General features: G+C 33.7%; 1 protein-coding gene across 11 annotated transcripts in view; it reads right to left on the minus strand.

The window, feature by feature from the left end:
* The window catches only part of LOC105232477 (protein sickie), a 396,183-nt gene that overhangs the window by 111,046 nt on the left and 259,445 nt on the right, over positions 1–25,692 (minus strand). The window contains exon 1 of one of the 11 annotated variants that reach the window (XM_049446870.1): positions 10,827–11,782. The exons of the other annotated variants lie outside the window; for them this stretch is intronic. The gene's annotated coding sequence lies outside the window, so the exon portion shown is untranslated. Of the gene's footprint in view, positions 1–10,826; positions 11,783–25,692 lie in introns of those variants that run through there. 11 annotated transcript variants of the gene reach the window in all.

The following is a 25,692-nucleotide window of genomic DNA, read 5'->3' on the forward strand; positions in this document are numbered from 1 at the left end:
TACATCAATATTTCCCTTTTTGTTTGGAATGTTACTACTCTTTTGTTAACGTGTCCCACTTGCATCGCTAGTGGCTTTGACTTATTTACCAACATTTGCTACAGTTATAACTACGAAGTATATATTTTACTATTGTTAACTGCACTTTTTTAGTTACTCTTACTTTTTTCTACGTCATTGCGATTGCAGTTTTTCTTTTGAATGTGTTGGAAAAATTGCAATGCTTGCAACAAAAACATACTTTTTTACACACCTATGACAGAATAACTTTCTACAGCACGCAGTGGAAACGGAAGCTTGCATACAGTGCAGGAAACACCGTCAGTTTGCATTAAAAATAAAGTTTTCGCGGTAAAAGCGTTAACTTGTGTTATATAACACGCATATCTAATTTTTTTAATCGACCTTCGAATACGAATATCAGTGCAGGAAAGCGTTTGCGGTGCTTTGAATAACTTTGTTTTACTAACAAAGGATGTGCTGTAATCTAAAGTAATATTAAATTTGCTTTCTACGCCTTTCTGTGGCTAAAGCCATTACAGGCAATATTAAAAGCTCATAAGTAATTCATAAGGGCATATCTACCGAGCAGTTAATCCCATTAAATCTGCTTTAGATAAGTATCTTATGCACTTATACTACTACATGTGATATATTTGAAGCTACAGTTATTTCAATGACAACGCACATAAATTTTCAAGTTTAATCTGTGACTTAACGCGTATCTACTTAGTCATTTTGCTTTAAGCCGCTTTATTGTCATATTTCGCATATGAAATGGGTGTGTAATAAAGCTGGGTTCTGGTGCCACAAAGTACTTACGCAATACGAGTACTTAAGTGAAAATCCGACATGGAAATATATATTTATATAGAATTATATCTAGCGCCTTAACCTTATAAATACATGTTTATACATATATTGCAACTGTTGAATTGCTCGGTAAATCTTGAGAGCCCTAAAGTTAATGCGCATTACATACCACCAGCCTACTTTTGCCACTAATACACACACACACATATAAAATTATATCTCCTAAAATCACCCAAACTGACCGCCTGCCAGTCACGGTGCACTGTGTAGGTTAATAAATTACGTACGAACAATGGCGGACAATTTTAGTCGCATTAAATTTTGTGGCCTTTTGGGTGAACAATTTCAGTGAATGAACGAGTGAGTGAATTTTATGCGTCGTTCGTGGCGAAAACACAGGAAAGGCAACTTGAAGTGAATAAAAGCGTCAAAGGAAATTATAGATATGTGCAAAAATTTACACATACACATATACTCGTACATTGTACACATGCGACTGTTCATAGAGTGTGTTCGAAATCTCTAAGGCTGCCACAGCTCGTGTATATGTGTTTGTGGAGTGTGTTGTAGGTGTGATGGTGTATAGAAGCTGTAATAAAAGTAATGGATTTTTATGAGTTTAAGTTCAAGGGTGGACAGATGAGCAGCATGCCGTTTTCCTCTCGGTTGACTATGCATGACGTCATCAATGAATTGTGGAAGGTTGTATACTTTACATGTATATATGTACGTGTGTGTATAAATAGCGTTAAATTATTGCCAAATTGAATGTATTAGAATCAAGATAAGTTACATGAGTAAGGGGTATAAGGGCATATGGCGAAAAGAAAAAAGAGCATAACAGGATATACTCATATAGAGGGTATAACAAAGAGTGTTATGTTAACAAGTAGCTCAAAGTTAATTGAATATTTTGCCCTTTGAACTTGAAATTTGGTAACTATAGGAATAAAAGCGAAAGAAACACTTTATTTGTGATATAATATGCGAAAATGTTACCCAACATTTTCTTAAAAATCAGATTTTAGCGTAGGCGTAAGATACATTTTTTATGTTAATTTTCAAAAATTATTCCACACAGTAAAAAAGTAAATTTTTAGTCAATATAAAATATGTGAAGATTGGGGAAAATGTGAGTTGGCAACTCTAAGTCAAATACAATTTTTTTTGTTCAAAATAAATTCCAAACAAACTTAAATTTTATTACTTTAGGTCATTAAAAATATGCTAAGATTAATCATAACTGTATGTTGGCAACTCTAAGTTAAATAAAGTTATACTTTTTAATATGTTTTGTTTATTTAAGTTCCAAACAATTTTAACTAAATTTTTTTAGTCAATATAAAATATGTCGAGAATAATGAAAACTGTAAGTTGGCAACTCTAAATCAAATAAAATTGTGTTTTTATAAGTAAGTTGATAAAATCTTAAATTTTATTATTTTTGGTCAACATAAAATATTTCCAGATCAATAAGAAAATTTTTTAAAAATTAAAAAAAAAATCCATAAAATGTTATTTTTTTATTTTTGATCATTAAAAAATATATTAAGTTTAATTTAGAGCGCAAGTTGGCAACTCTAATCCAAAACAAAAAAGGTTTGCTTTTAATAATAATTATATATATAACGTGTCTAACTTCTTTTCCATATATAGAGACATTTGAAGACTCTTAAATGAGTCATTAGCGCAATTGTACAGAAAATTTACTAATTGACTCAATAAAGGAACTTCTGAAGTTCCTACTATATCACAAATTTACATTTGCGATTACACAGCAATTAACAAGTAAGTCACATAACTTCCTTAAACACTTGGGTCATATTCTTTTCCATTAAAACCTAACACGCTTCTCATGTCAAAACAATAAAAACTCACATCACTTAAATGCTTGGTAGACTCAATTTATGGACTTCCTTCTTTTTGCATATAAAATTCGTCAATTTGCCTTCCACCACCAATACACACATAAAATACTCATTAAAATCGCATGACTATGTTGTGTAATTTATGGCGGCGATCATGCAAGGGTCACTTTTATTTCCAAAATTTTGTGTTTGAACCAATTGAGCATAAATTATATGTTATATACACAAATGAGGCAATCTTTGTGTGTGACTCGTTGATTTTGGGGGTGTCTTTTTGCTGAATATTATGTCGTTCTTGGGCGGCGATGATAAAAGGAGCGCTATGCATGACAAAAATGGACAAAGCCATCAAATTTAAAAATACTTTTTTTTCAATTTCGCTGGGCCATTAAATTTCATGTTATTAAACATATTTTTTAAATGGCAATAAATAGCTTTTTTATAGGCTTCAACATGTCTATTAAGAGAAATTAGAAATTTTAGTATTGTAAAGATAAATTAGACTTGAGGAAGCTAGCGAAATTATGGTTAATTGTAGGCTTATGGATTACAACAATAATTTATTTATTATTGGGGGGAAGAAGAAGAAAAAAAAATACTGTTTATGCGAGATAATAATTTAAAATTATTTTCGATTGCCCTTAACAAATAAAAACATTCTATAGAAGATCTGGATTTAGATCGGTAATTCTGTATGACAGCTGTATGCTATAATGGTTCGATCTAAACTATTTCTTCGGAGAATGTATCGTTGTCTTGGGCAGTAATCCATGTCAAATTTTTGGTAGATATCTCTTCAAATATAATTGTTTTAAATACAAGGATTTGATTCTTACCGATCGGTTTGTATGGCGGCTATAGGCTATTGTCAACCGATTTGAAAAATATATTCGGAGCTTGTGTCGTTGCTTTCATTATTTATTCATGTCAAATTTCGTGGAGATATCTCGTCAAATAAGAAAGTTTGCCATACAAGGACATGATTTTGTTAGTTCAGTTTGTATGACAGCTAAAGGCTGTAGTGCACCGATACCTTCGGTTTTCAGAAATGAGCTGCTTCTTGGAGAGAAATAGATGTCTCCAAAATTTCATAGCGATATCTCAAAAACTGAAGGGCTAGTTCATGTCTGTATAAAACAGCTTGACAGTCAGACTGATGGACATGGCTATATATATGCCGACAAAAGAAAAGAAATTAAATTAATTTGGCACACATTATTTTTAGCTGTCCTTAACTAACTTTAAGCTGAATATATCTAGCGGCATGCGATGTAGGTTTCAACTATTTATACAAATTTTTTGCCAGCGATACCCACACACGAGTTCATAAGAAATTTCATTAGCCACCCTTTGCGCCAATTTTCATTTAACCCACAGTGTGTCGCATAGTAATGAAGTGTTTGTAAATAGCTGTTGAGCGCCAAAAAATATGCAAAGAATTTCGTACAGCTCACTGAAGGTAAAACACAAGACTTGCGAGAACGACAAAAAGTAATTTCCGAAAGAGAAAAAAGAAAGCGACAACATATTTTACAAACACAACACGATACACGACAGCTCAACTAAGCGAAAAATTTTAATTAAGAATTACGCTCGTACCTTGCAACAACTTCAAAAGCTTCGTAAATTGCGGCTGAGACGCAGCTGCTAAAGCGATTGTTCGCCACCTTAGACACAACTTAACAACTTTCCTCTTCATTAGCTGCCATTAACTAGCATTATAGTAAAGTACACAGGATTATATGTAGTCGGGAAGTGGGTAAAATTGTAGAGCACCCACATAAAAACAAACAAGCAACACTAAAGGAAGAAAAAATATACGAGCAACAACTACAATAAAGAAAATATACATACAAACAACAACTACAACAATGAAAAAGTATACAAGCAACAAGTACAACCAAAAAAATACAATGCAAAATGCTTGATGGGCCACGAAGCAAAATTATTGCTGAACCTTACTTGTTTTTACACAAATAATGTGGAGCCAAGTTGTGTTGTGGACTTAAATTTTACAACACTAGAAAATAAAAACAATAATAATAAAAACAAAAACAACAAAAATGGTAATTAAAGTTCATTAAAGTGCAGTGAACCGGCGAGTTGGTGAAGACCTAATGCAGAAACGCCAAGGAAGCACTTGCGCTGGCTTTAATGATGCTTGGAAAGAGAAAGCGAATGAAATGTAGAATCTGGCAGGACTAACAAATAACAGTATATGCACACATACATTTATTTACTAGCTCGTAGTACAACAAATTTTACTTTACAGCTATAGTAAAGTGGAGAAGTATGTGTGTTTATGCATATTATATGTCCTACTCATCCTCAACAAGCAAAGTAGGGGCGATCACCTGCTGCGCCACGCCATCATTGTGCCACTTCTTTGCATGTAAACTCTACTATGTATGTATGTAAAAATAAGTATGTACATAAAAATATGTACGTATATACATACAAGCATATAGTAAGCAAAATCACACTTAATTTAGCTAGCCAGCCAGCCAACCGGCTAAGGTGACTATAAAGAGGTGCTGCAGTGGGGTTCAAAGCATTAACGTGAAAACACTGTCTGATTGCCAGATGGAGTCCATTGAGTAGCGTTTATGTATTTATAAATATGTGTTTGTATGTGTGTATTTATATGTCCGTGTGTGTGAGGGAAGCAGCTGACAATTTCGCCATTAAAGCTTAGAAAGTGGCAGCAGGCGAACGGTTTTTGCTTGGTAATCGAGTAGGATTAGCCATGAATGAATTGGCGGCACACTTTGCAGAGCTGATTTGCACTACATGCACACCACACACAAAGTAAGAAAGCGTATACTTATGTACAATTCCTGCTCAATATGCTTGACTTTTGTACACAATATTTATAGTAAAAGACCAGACTAAGTAAAAAAAAAATCATAGTAGAGTGAAACATATTGTAAAGGAGGATAAAATAACAAAAATTAAATTAAAAATAACTGGTCGTTCTAAGGTCGGCAAGAGGAAAGAGAGGAAGTTGTTTAAGTTCTTCAGTGCTAAAAAGGTGTTCTTCAATATTCGGCAGAGCTACGAGTCCTATGCAGAAAAGTTATTTAACAAAGTTGTAGGTAATGGAAAGATCTACAACTTTCGTATTATTATTTTTTTCACATAATCTCAAAATTTATGGAAAAATTTAAAGAAACAACAACGATACCCAATGTATCCAAAACAACAAATTTAATTTCTTTCACAACAGTTGGGGTAAACTATTCTTTTTACAGTTTACCCGAAACTTTGTGAAAGAAAAAAAATTCCGAACACATCATAATTTTTTGAATGACTTTTTTTTTACCGAAAAAAACCTAATTTTCAAACCAATATTCTCACAATAGAATACTTTTTTTAAATAGTCGATCGTATTCTCCTTTTTTGAAATCTTTACTTTCTGATGGCATAAAAATTATAAACATTTTATAGCAAGTTTTCTCAGCAAATACCCCTTTAAACCCTCCAAATCCTTAAAGCGCAGAAAATACCAATACAACTTTCCTTTTCACAAGTACCTACATACTTGCATTGTTAGCCAAAAATTGCAATTCTCAAACTCGTTCTTTCTTTTCTCAAATGTAACGTGAAAGCGCCAGCCAATAATCTTTTCCAAGCACGCCTGTTGCAACAATTCACATGCCAATCGTTAGAGAATTTGCTGACTTATTTGTAACCAATCTTGCTCATGTATAAAGCACCCGCATACTGCCTGCCAAAAGTGCACACACGTGTAAGTGAATATGTCAGCTTTACGCTTAAGCAGTTAAGTGTTTTTTGTTGCAACAGCTGCTGCCAATACAAAAATAATAACAAACAATACTAGCTTTTTATTTCGCCACACACATTTTTGTTCTTTTTTTGGCATTTTTAGTCTCAAAGTAAGTAGAGGGTGTCCGATTGTTGCTGTGAGTTTTGGTATTGCTGTAATGTAATTTATTTGCTTCTTCCTTTTTCCGAAATTCAGTAAGGTGTACATATGTATATCAATTGGGGTTTCTTTATATATGTGTAGACAATTTGTGTGCTTTAGTTATTAATATTAGCGTGTCTGTTTGGCAGTTGCTATATTTCTTAGTCGAAAGCAATGGACTCATTTGACAGACAGTGGCCGCATACACGAAATTTCCGAAAAGCAAATTATATAAAATAAAATAAGACTAGAAAAAAGGCTAACTTCTGCTGCACCGAAGCTATATGTAATAACCTTCGCAGATGTATTTCTTATAGCATAAATGGTATGAAAAGATCCTCAGCTTGATTTTGTTCGTCTGGTTTGTATGGCAGCTATATGCTATAGTTGCTCGATCGGCAAAATTTTTTCTAATATTGCACCGTTGCTTTAAATAATAAACCGTATCGAATTTAGTGAAGATATTTCGATAAATAAAAAAGTTTTCCATACAATGCCTAGATTTTTATCGGTCGGTTTGTATGGGAGCTATGCGCAATAGTGGCCCAACCGGAACAATTTTTTTGAATATTGCAAAGTTACTTTAGATAATAATCCATGTCGAATTTCATGAAGATATCTCGATAAGGTAAAAAAGTTTTTCATACAAGTATTTGATTTCAATCGATTGGTTTGTATGGCAAATGCTATAATGATCCGATATCGCCGACTCCAATAACTAAGCAGCTTCCTGTGTAGAAAGGGATAGCGGAAAATTTTTGAGTCGATATCTCAAACAATAAGGGAGTTCGCGTATATGGAGATGGACATGCCTAAATCGGGTTTTCCGATAAGAGTGTTAAGATTTCTTAAAAAAGCACAAGTTGTTAAGGAAATCAAATATTCTTTTTTTAATTAGAGGCACAAACTATGCAATTGTGAAGTACATTTGAAACAATTAAGTACTGAATATAACATCGCATCCATGACTTCTTTTACAGGGACAAATTCGATGAACCCAATTTTTGAGTATTTTTTCCATTAAATCAAGTTGTATGTCATGAAAAGCACGTTCAGTATTGACTTCTGAAGTTTGAAGAGAGTCTGGTTTATTGCTAAAATATGTGTATATGTTATGTACATATGCACTTTATAGAATTTACAACGCTTCCTTCTGGATGCTTCAAACTAAATAATCTTTGTAGGTATATCCTGCTCAGGTTATACATACAAGTAGATATTACAAAATATGACTACTTAGGAACAGTAAGAATACTAGTACTCGTACTCGTACTTACGACTCGTCTTACTGCTCCTTAGTACGCATTTGCAGCCGCGGCTTTGTTTGCCTTACTTCATATATTTTTGCTTTTTTTTGCATTTGCTTGCCTTCGCTGCAATTCTTTTGCCGATTTTTCCAAATATGTCGCTTACTTTCTTACTTTGGTACATTTTTTGCCGCTTTTTTCTTGCTCTCTTCTTTTATATTTATTTGGAGTTATATTCGTGCCATCGTCAGGGGAACTGTCAAAGATTTATTATCCTTGCAAGCAGAACTTCCGCTGCTTCCACGCTTTTTGTTTTTGGTGAGTTCTTTTGCTCTTAAATTTCATTTCTTGCTTTGGCTTAGTTTTCTGTAGTCTTTGTTTAACGCACTGTTGCTTACAGTTCGCTGAATATCAAAAATTTATAAATGCACACATACATAAGAAATATTACAGTGTATATTTTCGGTGGTATTTTTTGAATTTAAATATTTATATATTTACATGTATATATATAATTGTGTACATTTATATTTAAAGTGCATGAATTTCGTTTTTGAAGTGGTGAAAGCAACAAAAGCGCTCAGACCTTGGCATTTATAAATGCCATACGAGTGTTGACTGCAGTTGAAGGATGCTTGAACTCTCGACTGGAAGTCCTGAATATTTTATAAATGCAGAAAATTGTTTCCAAATGCGTAAGTTACATTAAATGCGTACAAAGAATACTTTTGTATATAGCTACCAATCTAACAAACATGCAACATATAAATGTAATCACAACCTAACTCAAGCTCAGACCCGGTAGCATGCAAGCTAACCACTGAAAAGTATACTCACGCGCACATATACATATACATATATCTGTCTATAAGTTCATCAATCTATGATAACGAAATGTATCTTCGATCATCCAAATGTGTATTTGTTTTCATCTATGTATTACATATGTATGTACATAAATACATATATAAATATACATACAAGTAGAGTAGCTACTTTTCCGGCACGCAATCACACTTGGCAGCGACACTATCAGCTAAACTCCAATATACATATTTTCACCTTCTTTCAGTAATCCTTTATCCTTGCTATCGGACCAGGGTTGAATGGCTCCCCTTTACTCTAATTCCTATATTTACCCATTACTTCAACACACACACTCACACATTACGCCCGCTTATTTCACCTTTTATTTATTGAAGCTTTTTAGGTTTTTTCCTTAACTGCTATTTTTTGTTTACTTATCCACTGCAGATGTCATGTCGCCCCGTCAGTGTATGGCGTTTGTGTGGGTCCATCACTTATACACATGCGGTACATATGAATTCATGGCATTTACATGCAAAGCATTTTCACATGCCCATTTGTTTACATTTTCACATTTCTCTGACTTTAATATGCTATAGTTGTGCACACTAATGTAGATATGTAGTTGTGTATGCACCTACTTGCCGTTATCTACCCCCCAACATCGGTTTGCTTTTATTTGAGTGCCTAAATTCATGTGAAATTCTATGCATTGTTGCTGCTGTCGTTGCTGTTGACATTGTTATTGGTGTTGTTGTTGTTGTTGTCGTGTTTGTCGTTGTCCTTGCGTGTCATTAACCTTTTCGAAATGCATTCGAATTGTCATTTGTGTCACATGAAGCATCACCGGAATGCAAATTCAGCCAAAGTACAACATTTGTCCGCTTACATGGAGGACTCTCAACAAAGTACGTAAACAAAATGAAGTGTGCTTTCGGGCGTCAATGGAATTTTTTATAAATTACATTCGGAAATGGTTGTAAGTGGTGGGGTTTTTGAAAGTTTTTCAACACTTTGCGGTATTAAATATTTATAGGAAGAGAATTTAAAATGAGAGATAAGAGATATAGAGTAATTTGGGGTTATAGATACAACTATGAATAACAAAAATGGGTATGTATAAAGAAGCAGAACGTTAATAAATGTTTTTTTGGTGGGTAAGGTTTTGATAAACAGTTGTAAGTTTATTTTTAATGGACTTTTATTGCTCTCGACCGGTCGAGTTTTACTTATTTGCTAATCGGTAAACTTTGCTCAAGACAGTTCGGAAGAAAAGACAGATTTAAAGCTGATAAACTTTTTGTATCGAAGTTTTTTTTGTTGAAGATTATTAGTTCTTAGCAATCCTATCCCAAATTTATGGTTACAGAATTTGTAAATCATAAGTGAGAAATAACTCTTTGCTAGGCTAAATATAGAGAAAGTAATGCCTTACAAATTCCTGGTCTAGTAGTTGCCTAATAGAGAAGCTTTATATAAGGCTTTTTGAACAAATTGGCGTCCAGAACTTATTTAACTTAAACGAATGATAGCTGAACAAGTCTTGAGTACCAAAAAATTTAAAAAGCCGTTTAAGGAGTGGCAACTTTAGCGTTGGGGAAAGAGTATATCGGAAGGTCATGGTTCTTTAAGGTATGATAATTAATTGATTGAATGCACTTTATGATCTCTGAGTAACATAATATAAATACATGAAAAAATATAAATTCAAGAAATATAGTTGGAACTATTTTATGACTATATTTTTCCATGATAGAAAAATACAAACAAAAGGTTTCCAAGAAATATTTTGGGAAACTGGGTGTATGAGTTAATGTATATAATCAAGTCAAAGTTAAGGAAATGGTATTGAAAAAATACTTATATAGAAGAGTACTTATATTGTCATCTAAAATTCAAAACAACGTAACATCACTTTTCATATGTTTACAAGTGAAGGAAAAACGATATAATAAAACCACTCATATTGAAGCAAAATTGGAGTTTTGGTTGTAAAATGGTTATATTGGACAGCGGAAGCTTGAAAATTGCATATATGCAATTTGATGTAACGAATCGTAAGCAATAAAAAACTCAAATTGGAATTTTTTATGATACGTTAATTTGCATTTTAGGTGACGATATGCTCCCGTATATACGATAAACTGATTTTTATTTGTTTACCTTTGTTACAGCGTGGCTCAGCAGACAGCTCAATAGTCTAAGCGTAGTTTTTCATCCAAAAATATATATCTGTTCGCTACATTTTCCAGTATAACATAGTAATCCGATCACTTCAAGTTATAAGGAGGCATTGAAATTCTCAAACAAAAAAACACCAAAGTAGCAAACTCCGCTAATATTAAACTTAAGTATCACAGTGAACAAGGCAAGATGGAGAGAAAAAATAGTGGCACAAGCGAAAAAATACAACGATGACTGCCGCGTTATTTGCAATCAAACATTTTGCCACAAGCACAGACGCGCGTACACTATTTCGGTTTAAAGGACAACACGGAATATTTGCGGTAGACTTAATGGTACTCGTATAACGGCAAAACCAGCGCTCACACTCGAGTCAAGTGGCGGACAAAACGTGCCGAAATTTTTAATTTATATATGCACACACACATACATAAGTATACATACATATGTATTATTCGCGTATTTCTTTGAATCCTGACAGCCGCAACACAATGGCGCAAGGATACCGGAAATAAAATAGCGTAGGGTGTGGCACTATCGTTTCGAGCATACTTTTATTTCAAACTTTTAGTATTATTGCTATATTTTGCCATTTTTTCGATTGCAATAGATTTTCACTGCATTTTTATTTTATGCTCTTTTACACACAGCCACCACTCAACACAGCATATTTAATTATACACAACAGACACGCTATTATACTACAGCCTTGTGCGAGTAGCGCTCGTATTTTTCGCGTCCAACCGCATCCACCGAAAGTCAAAATATGTTTCCTACTTTGCTTTTGGTCGGCGACGCGTTTGTAGCTGTTGCAAGCAGACCAGCTGGTTGTTATTCGTTGAAGGCGCAGCGTAAATAATAAATGAAAATGGTAAAGCGAGAGCGTGGTGTGTTTTCGAAGTTCGAATTTTAAGAGTAGGATTTGTGAGTGAAGAGCGAAATATGGAGTGGTGAAGTTTTGCTGTTTGTGGTGTAGAAAGCTGTCACAGAGTTGGATTGTACGATTGATAGAAAGCTTTTGGTCGATAAAATATATGGTGGGTTTATACGGGACTCTTGTAATTGATTACAAAAAGAGTAAAATACTTTCTGGGAATTTTTTTGACAATCAGTGAAGTAAACCTGAGTTTGTTACAAATTGAAAAGTAATGAACTTAAAAATTTAAAACTTAAAAATTTAGCATATTAAACATTCGAAAATAAGCTTTTAGGACTTAACGCCAAAAAATGTTAATGTCCTTCAGTAGCAGGCCAGCTTTCGAAAATAAGCTTTTAAGCCTGTTTCGAGTTTGTATGAATATCACATGCGAATTTAATGGTGAAAATTAGTTTAGGAAAATACAAATGTCTAGAATATCAACATCCAACCTGTAGAATCGATTTTCGAACTTCACTACTAATGTCAAAAAGGTGAAGGATGAAAAAGTAAAGGGAAATTATACGGTACATTGACATTTAGGATGAAATAATGAAAATTGACAACGTTTGTCGTTATTTTGATTAAATTTATCATACTAACTTTGTATTCATCCCGAAGAAGTATTGAGATTTTTGTCTTTATTTCTCATAAAAAATTCTAAACTAAAAAATTTATAAATTTTTAAACTTTGATTGGAATACCTAATAAATATGTAGGGTTAAGTTAAAATGATCAAAATTATAAGAAGTTCTTATTCAAATCTTATTTTTTTAGAAGCACCAACTGAACGGTTTCTTAAAATTATTCCCATATATTTTTCACATATATCAAAATATTTAAAATTTCTTTATTATAGTTGGAATAGGGTATATTAAGCTTACAATGAAGTTTTTAACACCCAGAAGGAAGCCTCGGAGACCCTATAAAAATATCTAAATGATCAGCGAGATAAGTTGAGTCAATTTAGCCATGTCTATCTTTCTGTATATTTATCTGTGAATACGTGAACTAGTTTCTAAGATTTGGAGATATTGATCTGAAATGTTGCACACGTTTTGTTGCCGTCAAAAAGCTGCTAATTTGTCAGAATTGCCGATATCGGACCACTATATCATTGGCTGCCATACAAACTGAACGATCCGAATAAAGTGCTTGTATGGAAAGCTCTTTCATTTCATGAAATAACTTCAAGAAATTCGGCATAGGCTATTATCTCAGGCAACAGTTCTAACTCAGAAGAAAATGTTAAGATTGTACCACTATAGCATATAGCTGTCGTACAAACTGATCAATGAAAATCAAGTTCTTGCTAGTATTTGTATTTGTGAGGGGTATTCTAGCTTCGGGAAAACCAAAGATAATATTTTTTTTGTTTTTATATATTGTCATGTATGTTTCTAAATTATAACAAATATTCCACCGATAAACAATTTCCAACTCACGCATGCCTACAATCTTTCCACAGTTGTTAAAATGCAATTTTCGAATTTAAGTGACAGTTGACAGCAACAAATGTCAAAGCAAGAAATTTCCATTCCAAGGAAATCACATAAATTCAACTCCATGCGTGCAGCAACAACAGCCGCAGGACATTGAACACATACACCCGCACTTATGTGAGCTTGTATATGTGTTATATACATGACGGAAATGTTAAAGCAAATAGTACAAAAGACAAAGGAGAGTATAGCGTGAGAGCGCATAATATTTTTCGAAGAGCGCAGCAGAATATGCAACAATTGCTTTTCGAAAAGCTGTTTTAAGAGCGCCGATATTAGACAGCGTAAAGTACACTGTACTCTTAAATAATCATAAATTTTGTATTCATTCATAAAATTAGCAAAGGCTAGTAAACGCTGTTGCGAAACTGGTTGTTGTTGTGTGTTAATATAAATATTTTTTAACTTTTGTTTTTATTATTATTGAACAAAGGTGTGCAGGTTCGTCGGCAATAATTTATTTATTTTATTTCAGAATGTATTTGATTTTTCTTGTTGTTTTAATTGTCGCTCCGCAAACTTGTCTTCAGCAACCCACACAGCTGTTGATTGCGCGCTGCTGCTGCTGTTGCTGCCTACTTTGTGAATGAAAGCGAATTTTGCTTTTGGCGAAAATTACTGCAGCGCAACCAAAGCGTAGTAGTTTTTCAATATTTTATTGCCGCCACAGATACTCGCAGCTTAGCGCTGTTGGCGTTGCAAACTTGTTTACTTGCTTTTGCTTTTGTTTTTGTTATTGCTACATGTAGTACTCACATGGGCGCGCAGTCGACACATGGATAGATAGTTCGTAGACGGAAAGAATGTTTTTGGCCTACGTTGCGCTGTTCGTAAATTGGCGGAAGAGGCGTTAAGGTGGAAAAGTCGTGCGTGCGCATGCGCAGTGCAGTGTGCCAAACTACGAGTATCTGGCAGTTAGATTATTGACTGTGGCTTGCAACTAGCCAGCAGGCGATATGCCATTGTGTAATCGAATAGTCTGCGAATTTACTAATTTTTAACGGCATGCAGGTGTGTGGTGCAGCAAATGACAGATGACAGCTCTGGTGGGCACTTTGTCGGTTCAGTAGATTAGGTATAAATTTATGTGTCGACGCAGGATCTCAATGGTATATTGTTAGAAAGGAAAGTGTTTTTTTTTGTATTGATAAAAATATTTATGAAACTGCAACTATGCTTTGGTTGGGATAGGTCGTAGGGACGATACAAAATCGATGAATCTCACTTGGATCGATTTTCGTTCTTTGTATTACCACAACTTCGATTACTAGATCCTCATCGATCGACGAACTGTTGAGTAACTATGTCTTATATTTAAAAAAAAAATTAAGAGTATGAAATATTAAGATAATTTTTCTAAAAATCCAGCAGTTGGCTTTCATAGTTATTATACATGATCTATCAGTTCTGAGCGGTTTCACAGTCAATAGTCATTCTTAACCCTATTTCTTTTCTGTGACCTAAATTGTATTGAATCTAAACGAAGTGTCCATGATTTTAATCATATTTACACTATCTAACTTACAATAAACATCTTTTTATAGTTCTAATGGACGCAATTATAAAAATTGGCATGGATTCTTTAACATTCGACGATTCTGTAAAGGAAAGGTGCAACTGCTTTAATGGACCGTCAGTACATTCAGCATATAGAGTTATATGTACATCTGCATATAATAATGTCATTCAGTAGATGCCCTGTAGGAAATTTCCATATCAAAAGTGAGTTTAAATTTCATCTACAATTGTAATATGGAACACTTATTCAAATTTGTTTGTTGAGGGCAACTTATCATTATGGTTGTACTAAAATATACACAGAATCTACATATGTATATAAAATACACCATCTGAAAAATTTTGACTCGGACTGAAACTGTGCTTAAGCGCAGGTATCAAAGTGATAGCAGAGTATCTCAACATCACTGTTGGATCGACTCAACACACTTTAGAGTATCTTTAGGGTATGAAGTGTGTCTATGCTAGATTCGTATCAAAATACCTGAATGTTTTGTACAACCGACATTGAGTATAGGTCGCAGAAGAGATTCTAGAAAACGTAGCTGAGGACCCTTTACTCATCGTTACCGGTAAAGAAAGGGAGTTTTTTTAATATGACATTGAAATTGTCTAACAGTTTAGCAATAAGCGCTCCAAAACTGAGCCGAAATCGGAAAAGCCATAGTTCATTGTAGACACTGAAGACGACGAAGCATGCTTTTATTAGCTAAAAGGGAGCCTTTTTTTAAGGCGATAATGAAGATTTGTGTTAAAAAATGTGAACATTTAGATTTTTGTCAGCCCGGTGAAATTTTGAATAAATGGTATACTGGCATAAGCCGCTTGCCAATTGCAGTTTCCTTTATTGGCTTGGCAACTTAGTAGGTTTTAATAGGTCTTACATACCTACAAATATTCATATACATATGTGTGTAAGTTTATAGTATATAAGCACTAGGCATAAATGCCAAAGCACATGGCACTCTCTATTGGCAACCAAGAGTTAATACCTTCAATTGGCAACCGCTCACATATGTATATAAATGTAAGCACATACTTATAAATTTATACATATTTCTATATGTAAATATATATGCATTTATGTACATACATATATACAGCCATGTGTACACATATGCCCATATCAATAGAATGATTGTGAGTAAATATATCTGCATGCAAACACATGCCAGCCAATGCTGACTTGTGGCAGCTGCTGCCGCGCAAGACACAAGTTGCCTTAAGTGGGCGGCTGGTGGTAGCAAAAATTATAAGGTTGCTAGAAATTAACGATTATTATGATTGCTCCTACACGTTGCACTGAATTTCGCAATCGATTTTATGCAAGCGATGCTGGGAAATGTAGTTTTAGTTACGACAAAGGTGAGGCAAGGGAGAACTTGGAAGATTGTTGAACTGACATGTAGAGGGCATACGAGTGTGAGCTTTCACGTGTATGGTAATATTAATAGGATGCTGTTATATAATTTAGTTTGATTTTACGTAAACCAATACGTATGTATATACATTTGCTTATTATTATCCTTGAAATATTCGCAAGTTCATTGTCAGCATTGGTAGCCCACACAATGACAGAAATGTAACAATGGCAATGCTATGCGATTCAAATATTTAATTTCACTATCATCCCAGTCCTCAGGCGCTTTTGTTTTGATACTCATTCATAACATTTTTGTGATTTCATTTCATTCTCTCTTGAGACCATTTCCATTGTTAGGTAAAATGCCATATTTTCGCTTGAGTACGATGAGATTTGTAGCTTTCGTTTTCGATTTGCTGAATTCAAATGTCTTTAGGTGTTGATGAGTTCGAAAATTAAAAAGTTCAATAATATTTGTATGACAATAATATATATATAGGTAATCAGAAGGGATTAAAAGATGAAAAGCTATTTTTTAATGCCTTTAAAAATTGAATTTTTAATCAATGATGCGTGAGAGTATGTGAAGAAATTTCGTCAAAATTGTACAAAGTTTAGAAAAAATATAATAAAATACAATAATTTAAATAATTTATATTAAATATCAAATTGTATTTTTCTCAGCTCTTCCGCTCATTTCGCGCTTCATGGGCGAATGTGAGTGCTTAAAAGGAAAAAGCGCAGTAAAAAAACCCTTTTATAAGTTTAGGAAACCCCGTCTCTTATCTATGTTCTATTGTAATGTTATACTGCGATAAAACGAAAAACTGACCTAAGCAATTGAAAATGTGTCCAACTAACTTTGAATATGCAAATAAAAATTTATTACTTTTATTTCGCCATACAATATTGTGTGTAAGAGAGAAATTCACCTACTTTAAAGAGTAAAATTCCGTTTTAATTGTATATTAGCCTTCAGGTGAGTTTCTCTCTTACACACAACATTGATATCTGACTTTCATTAAACGCACCAGCTATGGTAAAAGCTCTAAGTAAAGCTTTCAATTTTATCTTTGAAAAATTTCCAACAGAGGTCGCGGCCAGTAATATAGTAAAGGTAAAAATGTTTGTTGAAATCCTTATTCCAAAATCATTAAATATTAAATAATTTTTTTTTTTACAAAAATTAACGAGAAATTAATTTTATATAACTATCAATATTTGGTAAAAAAATTTTTTAAAGTAAATATATGTATATTAACACGTATATATATATCAACTGTAAAACAAATTCATATTTTCCGTTCATTGCACGATTTTAAAAGTATTATTAAAGACATTATTTGAGAGATAATTTTCTTCTTTGTGTTATGTGTGGCAATGAAATTTTTTTATAAATGATTAGCATGACAAGCTGAGTTACTTTCCGAACTAGTATTTCAGTTTTTGAGATATCGATCTGAAATCGAGGCGGCATCAAGTCTTGTTATTTGACGAAATATCTTCAGAAAATTTTGCTTGATTTATTACTTAGGAGAAAGGTACAGACTATGAAGAAATTGTCCGTAAAGTACTTGTGTAGAAAACTTATTTTTTTGACAAGATATTTTAACCAAATTTGACTTGGATTATTATCTCCGTCAACAGTTCAAGCTCCAAAAAAAACTGTTCAGATTCTATCAGATCCTATCGCATATATTGCCATACAAACTGAACGTTCGGAATCAAGTTCCTGTATAGAAAATTTATTTATTTAACGAGTTATCTTCACGAAACTTAGCTCTATTTATTGCTTAAGAGAACGGTACAATCTTTAAAGAAAAGTTCAGCTGGACCAACATTGGCTATAAGTATATGGCTGCCATACAGACTGTCCAATTCTTGTAAAGAAATTTTATATTTGTGAAGAGTTGTATAGGTTTTCCGCATCTGAAGTTAACGTTTTTTTTTCCTATTAACCTAATTACTCAAATAATCCCGGTAAAGTACCTTACCCTCTTTAAAAGTATCATAGCAAATTATGAGCTTATCGCCCCTCGGAGGCGTGCAAGCATCACTTTACATCAACGCTGAAATCAAAACAATTTGGGTGACTACTAAAAATTATGAGTAGGGGACTCCGTAAAATACGATTTCTTTAAGCAACCTTTATGGCATTTAAAATATTTTTGGGTATTCTCGCCCTTGTCAAGGCATGTCACTCTATTTTACAACTTTTTTCCCCTCAACTCGCAAGTCTTACTTGCCCTCCAAGTTAAGGTTGCTGTGTTATTTGTATCAATTTTAATCAATTTAGCAGTACTTTTGGCACTTTTTTCCAATTTTTCTCCAATTTTCCCATTTCTGAGTTATTTTTTCACGCGTTGCACGTCCTTGTCTAATGAACTGTGAACGTTAATGTTGTGCGTGTAAGGATAAGCACCAAAATTCTGGATAATGGCTAAAATTGATTATGTTTTCCAACTGTTACTACTGCTGCTGCCAGCTACTCGTTTATTTTGATTGATTTTTTGTTTTGTTTATGCACCTAAAAATATGCTACGTGTTTCGTACGTGCTTTGCATTTAGAGAGTCGGAAAATTTGTGCGAGTGGCAAAATTTAGTGAAGTATGTATGCTGTTAATATTTATGGTGACAATTTATTTTGGATGCAAATTGAGTTGTTAATATGTTAGTTCAAGTTATAAGTTTATTGTCAAGTAGTGACGGCTAGCAGTTTTGGTAAAAAAAAGGTTTTGAAATTGAATTTTTGATTTAATTTAACTTTTGTTATTTACGAAATATTTTTAGGAAATTTTTGTAATTTGTTTTGCTTTCATAAAAAATGTGTTTGAGAAATAAGCCAAATTTTAAATTTAAACTCGACAAAAATTTGTTGCAAGCATTAAAAGTGCACATGATTTCCGCTTAAACAACTCCGTTATATTTTTATGCTAAGCAGTGTTGTTTTTATAATGCACACACCATTAAAAACTGTTAAAACCAAGCATTAACGGCAGGACATCACATTTCACAGTGACATAAAAATACAAGCTTGCATATTTTAGGGCGCACGGACGCAGCATGTGACCGACGCAAACGCCAGCAGTTGCGCCATGACAACAATAGTGAAGATTTATGAGAATGGTAGCAGGAATATAAAATTTTTTAAAAAATATCCAAAGCGCGCACTTAAAAGCATAAAAATATAATCTTAAGCGAAAGCACGCACTCACACTTTGAGACACAACGCAACGTCTTAGCAATAAAGTGCTTCCGGCTATTGTGGCGTGCTGCTGGCGCACATCCTTTGGCTTTGGTTCACACTTAAAGCAGCGGACAGCATTGTCTAGGCGGCCATAAATCAAAAGCTTCTAAGAGAGGTACGTGGCAGAAATTTTACAGTTAACGAACGCACGCAAAACCACAAGCGCACACATATACATACACATAAATAAGCAGTATTAGCGTCAGTAAGGTCGACAGGCTGCGGCTCGCCAGGCGTGCAGCTGACAGCCTTACAGCGAGAGCCGACAGTTTGCGCCACGAATTGAAAACAATTTCCTCCGCGTACATATATGTTTGTATGTGTTAGTATGCGTAAATGCCGCCAGCAAGGACAAGCGACGCTCGCTGTGGCGTGATAAGAAATGGCCGCTGGCCTTTCGAAGAATTTTCACTTTCACCATTTACTATAACGCTATAAATAGAAAGCTTTGTTGTTGTGTGTGTGTTAGCGAGCGCAATGCAGGCGTCACGCTGTCTGGTCTGCGCCAGACTGCCGCCCCTAGAAAAACTAGCAAAACAGCAGGAATTTTCGAAATTCCTCCCCAACTCTCGCTGGCAACCTCTGTCCAGTGCGTGTCCAGACGCTTGTGTCGGTTATTATCGCATTTACTATCGCCTACAACTGTTATGAATTTTTATTTATTGCTGTTGTTGCTTTTGTTATTGTGTCTGGCAGTCATTTGAAAAAGCTTGTTGCATGCCATGCTCTCCCTTTTTATTGCGGTTGTTGTAGTTGTTGTGAATTTATTTTTAATGCCCTTAATATTTATTTTTTAGATATTTTACAGGTAAGCTTGCAGGATTAGCTACGTTTAATGGTTGCTATGTTGTTGCTGGACGTGCGGAAATTCAATTGTCGAAGCTGTTGCATGTTTCTGACCGGCAACGTGATTGAATGCTCATTGTTGCTTGGCATGCAATACGAGTATAAGCGATGTGCTGTGTTGTAGTATTTTCGAAGCATACTTTTGGGCGGTGTGAGTGAATAAAATTTAAAATTCAATTAAACTTGTTAGGAAAATTTGTTGCAATTTTTTTGATAATCGATTTTACAATATTTCCTTTTTATTTATATTATTATTGCAAATTATCGAGTAAGGAGGTTCACAGCAGAGGATCTGAATGTTTCAACTGATTTTTATTCAGAGTGATATTAAAATCTCAAAGCCAAACCAACTCCTTATAATCGCTGTTACTTAAAGGTGTTTCGATATTTTGTATCAATATTTTGTTGATATTTATCGATATTGATCGATAAATTAATCGATATTTTTTACACTTGATCCATATTTTGATTGACATTGAATGATTTTTTCTATTATCGGTAAAAATATATATTAATCGATAAATTTGTGTTCGTAATAATCGATAAAAATACATCAAAATTCGACAAAAAAACAGTTAGTATTATTAGTTTAATATTGAATGTTAAAATTTATCTATTATACTTTTATTTACTATTATTTTGTCGAAATTGTTATCGATATTAACCGATATATTAATAGATATTTTTTATATTTGGTCCTTATTGTGATTGACAGTGAATGATACTTTCATTATCTGTTAAATGAATATTAATCGATAAAATTCTGATAATAATAATCGATAAAAGATACATTAAAACACGACAAACTAACAGTTATACTATAAGTTTACTATATCGTTTTTATTAATGCATGCAAATCATTTCTTATCATATATGTACTTATTACAAACATTCTTAAAAATATCTACATATAATATAATTAGTAAAATATTTAAGTAGCACTCAATTTCAAAGTCGATGCCACAATTTAATTTATTTCCAATTATAAAATAAATAAAACGAATAAAAAAATTCTTCGATAACGACATATTATCGATAGCTTGAAAAATTATCGACTAATAACGGTTATTTTTCAAACATCGGTATCGGTTACTGCACTTTAATTAATCGATAATCGACTACTAAGTACAGTTTCTGTAATAAATAATATAATACAGTGCTCCATTTACACGAAGAAGGCCAATTATTTGCGACTTCATCTACGTTTCCTTGCGAAAAAATAATAAAAAAGCAGAATTAAAGAAGTTATTTGCAGTTTCGGATACATAATTAAAAAAATAATTAAACAGCTGAATAGTTAAAAGTTCCTCATGATTATGAGCGCCATAAAAATGAATAAAAAATTGTTATTTTTTCGAATTTCAGAAAATTGTAATTTCCTAGTTCATCACAAGCTGTCTGCTTATAACAAAATCTCTTCAAACCTAATTGAAACTTCTAATTCAAATTTCCCCTCCCCCCAGAAATTCAATTAACTCGCAACTGGAGTATGAAATTTTTATTACCACTGTTAATGACCTAAATGAAAGAAAAAGTAAAAAAGTAAACTTGACAAAATTTTAGTGAGTGGATGTGAGGAACGCCCGCTTGCATTAATTTGTTAGATCAGACGTGATGATATGCGCGACGTATGCAGGTTCAACGCGCATGGAGTGAGGAATATGCAAATGAAAGACAACCATCAGCAACAGTATGAAACAGGATAGCAGAGAAGAAAAGGACAATGGAGTTTTGGTTGGAAAAAACGTCGTATCACTGAAGTTAGAAATAGAGTTTGTATGCAGGAAAAAGGCAAACGGAAGTTGGGAGCAAATTGAAAGTTTCGCAATTGTAATCTGGTCTTTGAAAGAAAGGAAGGGGAGAGCCTTGTGTATATGATACAAAAATAATGTAAAAATATACAAAGTTAACTAAAAAGAAGTTGAGAAAATGTAGCAACAATGAGATATAGAATAACTTGAGGAAATGAGCGAAATAATAGCACAAACTGTTTCCAAGTGCGCACCAGAGATGAATGAGTCATTGTTGCGATTGTATATGGATCTTTAATATTATGTAAGGCTTTTATTGTTTTCTGTTTTAGTCTAAAGTAAAAAAAAGTATTTATAAAAAGCTTTAAATCTATCTGAAGCGATTTTTGAAGACCAAGTTCTCCACGCGTTGGATGTATGCTAAATAATTATTAAAGAGAGCTCCAAAAGTCCTAGAAAAAAGTATATAATATTGCTCAAGAAGAGAAATTAATCTTGAAAAAAGTATAAAAACATAAGCCTTTCAGTTGGATCTTCTTTTCTTTCTCGATCATTGAGCCTGTGACTTCGACATTGCTACATCTTATTCCCTCTTCTTCTGATTTCTAGGAAATTCTTGAAGGTATGAAGTCAAATAATTTATTTTTTGAATTTTTGACCACTGAACCCTTTTATTTCTCATATTTGCTGTATTAAAAAAATCTGAATAATATTTCAAACAGTTTTTTAATAACTTTTCATAAAGTAGTTGAAGAGAAGTCTATAATATCTATAGTGTTGGTATTAATAAAGGAATTTTAGGTTATTTTAGCACTTTCTTTTACTCCTCTCATTATGCCTGATGCAGCAGTTATAAATAAACTTCAAGGATGCTAAATAATTAGCGTCTGATATTCAAAATTACTCTACAAAACAGTCTTCAAAAATGAATATGTGGCAACCCTTTGCTATTGTAGTTATGACACAAACCTTTAACAAAGTTTATATGTATGTTACCGTTATACATATAAAGTTACTTTACTATTAAACAAAGGTACAAAGTATCGCTCCCTTCACTAACCGCCCAGTAAATATTATAACTTCTCAATACCCAAATTTGTCAACAGAGTACATACACATTATATTTAAGTTTGGCAATGATCGCTACCGTATCGGGGCAAATGAAGGTTAAGAGACCGAACAACTGTCTGTGACAGATTTTACAACAAAAATTACAAGAAAAGCTAGTTATATAACTAACTCGAAGCAAGTAGTTAAAGGCAAGTGGAAGTGAATAATTAAAAAAAGCAATCAGAAGTAGCAAAACAATGAAGCCAACAGCAACAACAACGCATTATGATGAAGGTAACTAAGCAATTACATTATTGTTGCTTTTGTAGTTGTTACAGCATACATAAATACCACAGTAACAAGCAACCACTTGTCTGTCCGTCGATTGCTGGAGTAGCATGTTACAAATTTATTGCTTTGACAGGTGACAATTGTATTCGGTTGTCGAGGATGCCATGTTAGGTTGTCGACAGACGAAGTGAAGTGGCCGTTGCCGAGCGATGCAAGTGGACGCATGCTAGGTGGGTGTGGAGAGTGGGTAAACTAGTAGTGAGTTATAAGGAAAGAGAGAGAGAGAGAAAGACGAGGAATGCAGCAATTGACATGCCTTGAAGGTGGACAAAAATTAGTTGTGATTGTATATATTAAATACAATTAAGAAATATATTATTTTTTTATATGTTTTAAATAATTAAATTTCAGTTTATTGCTTGAAACCACATAAGATATAAAGATCATAAAAATGTTTCAACAGAAATTTGTGGCACTAACTATTTTTTCAGCAAGTTGAAGGTTACTAAAAGTGCTTTAAGAAATAAAAAATATTAAAAAAAATTCAAAATAAAATAAACAAAAAAAAAATATTCACATGACTCTAAGTACAACCCAGTTAATGTGCGAATCACACGCTTTTTTGTGTTTTGAGTTTATTCTTTTTTATTTTGCCATTCGTTCCGCCTCTTTGCCATTTGGCGTTCCAGTTACACGTAATTAAATTGTATGCCACAATTAAAATGCTCAAAGGCAAACAGCGCAAAGAGAAGAGATAAAAATAAAGCAACGAACTAAAAATAAGTAGATGAATAATAAGTAAAGCGGCGCAAATGAGCAATAAGCGACGCAGCGAAACAGGCGACAAAACTGGCGCTACAAAGCAGAAACAATAAAGAGCAACAACAATAAGTGCAAAAATCCAGTTCAAACGCTGTGACGTTTCATGGCTCAGCAGCTGGAGAGTAATTGGCACAAACGCTTTATTTTTGGCCGAAAACGGGCGCAGCAGCGCAAAAAACAAAAATAAAAACAACAATCGTTTTTTAAGTCACAGCATGCACCGCAAGAGTTTTTGGGTGGAACTGAGTGCATTCGTTTTTGCTTTCTTACTTTTCTCCAACAAAAGTGTCAGGAGCAAACGAGTAAATGAAGCGAAAAGGGCGTGAAGAATGCAACGAAGTGACTTATGCGCGCACACTCACTTAACGCCCGCTGGTGGTGACTAAAGTAGAAAGAAGACAAAGAATACGGCTATTTCGGTTTTAGCCAGGCTATAATACCCTTCATAAATAAAAAAGTTTTCATATAATAACTTGATTTGGATACATAACTATATGCTATAGTGATCCGATCTGAAAAAATGTAATCCGAGATCAATTTTGCGACGATATCTCGTCAAATAACTGAGTTTTCCAGAAGAACTTTAATTTTTTCCTTTAGTTTGTATGATAGCCTAATGGTATGGTTATCCGATCTAAACAATTTCTTCGGATCCCCTTAGACAAATTTCATGAAAACATCTCGTAAAATGAAAAAATATTCCATACAAACACTTGATTCCTATGGTTCATCATGTATGACAGCTATATACTATAGTAATCCGATCTGAACAATAGGTTTGGAAATTGTAGTGTTGTCTTGGTGAGTAATTCATATCAAATGTGGTGAATATACCTCGTCAACTAAAAAGATTTTCCATACAAACACATGATTCCGATCGTTCAGTTTGTATGGCAGCTATATGCTATAGAGGTCCGAATCGACGGTTTCGACAAATGAGCAGCTTCTTGGACGGAAAAGGAAGTGTGCAAAATTTCGGATCAATATCTCAAAAAAGAAAAACTACTTGTCGTATATACACATAGACAGGCGAACTAAGTGGACTCATCTTATCACGCCAATCATTTCTATACAATTTTTTAGGGTCTCCGACATTACTTCTTGTTCCAAACTTCGTTGTAATCTTAATATGTTCAGGGTATAACAATTTGCTTGGCACGTTATTGCGTTATTTTGCTGGACTTATTTTGTTTCTTTTTGTTTGACATTTGCATTCTCGCTGCGTGCTAACTTGAGCTATTATTTATGTGGTTCGAACACGAAAAAATGTGTCTTCAATTCTGCGAAGAAGGGCATCTTCGCGGACTAACCGCAAGAATGGCCGAAAGTGACGCGCGTGCTATGAATCATTACGAAAATTTCTACTTAAAATGTTGGCAGTGACTCAAGGCTGACAGTGTGGTGAGCTGAAGGACCAAGATGAGAGAAATTATATACAAGTATAGGTATACAGGTAGAGCGCAAATTCCCTGAAGTCTTTCCAAGACTTTCTGCCTTCGTTTTCAGTACTCAATATTCCCTATAAATTATCGTTAGTTT

Source organism: Bactrocera dorsalis, chromosome 1 (assembly GCF_023373825.1).
Source record: "Bactrocera dorsalis isolate Fly_Bdor chromosome 1, ASM2337382v1, whole genome shotgun sequence".
Taxonomy (NCBI): Eukaryota; Metazoa; Arthropoda; class Insecta; order Diptera; family Tephritidae; genus Bactrocera; species Bactrocera dorsalis.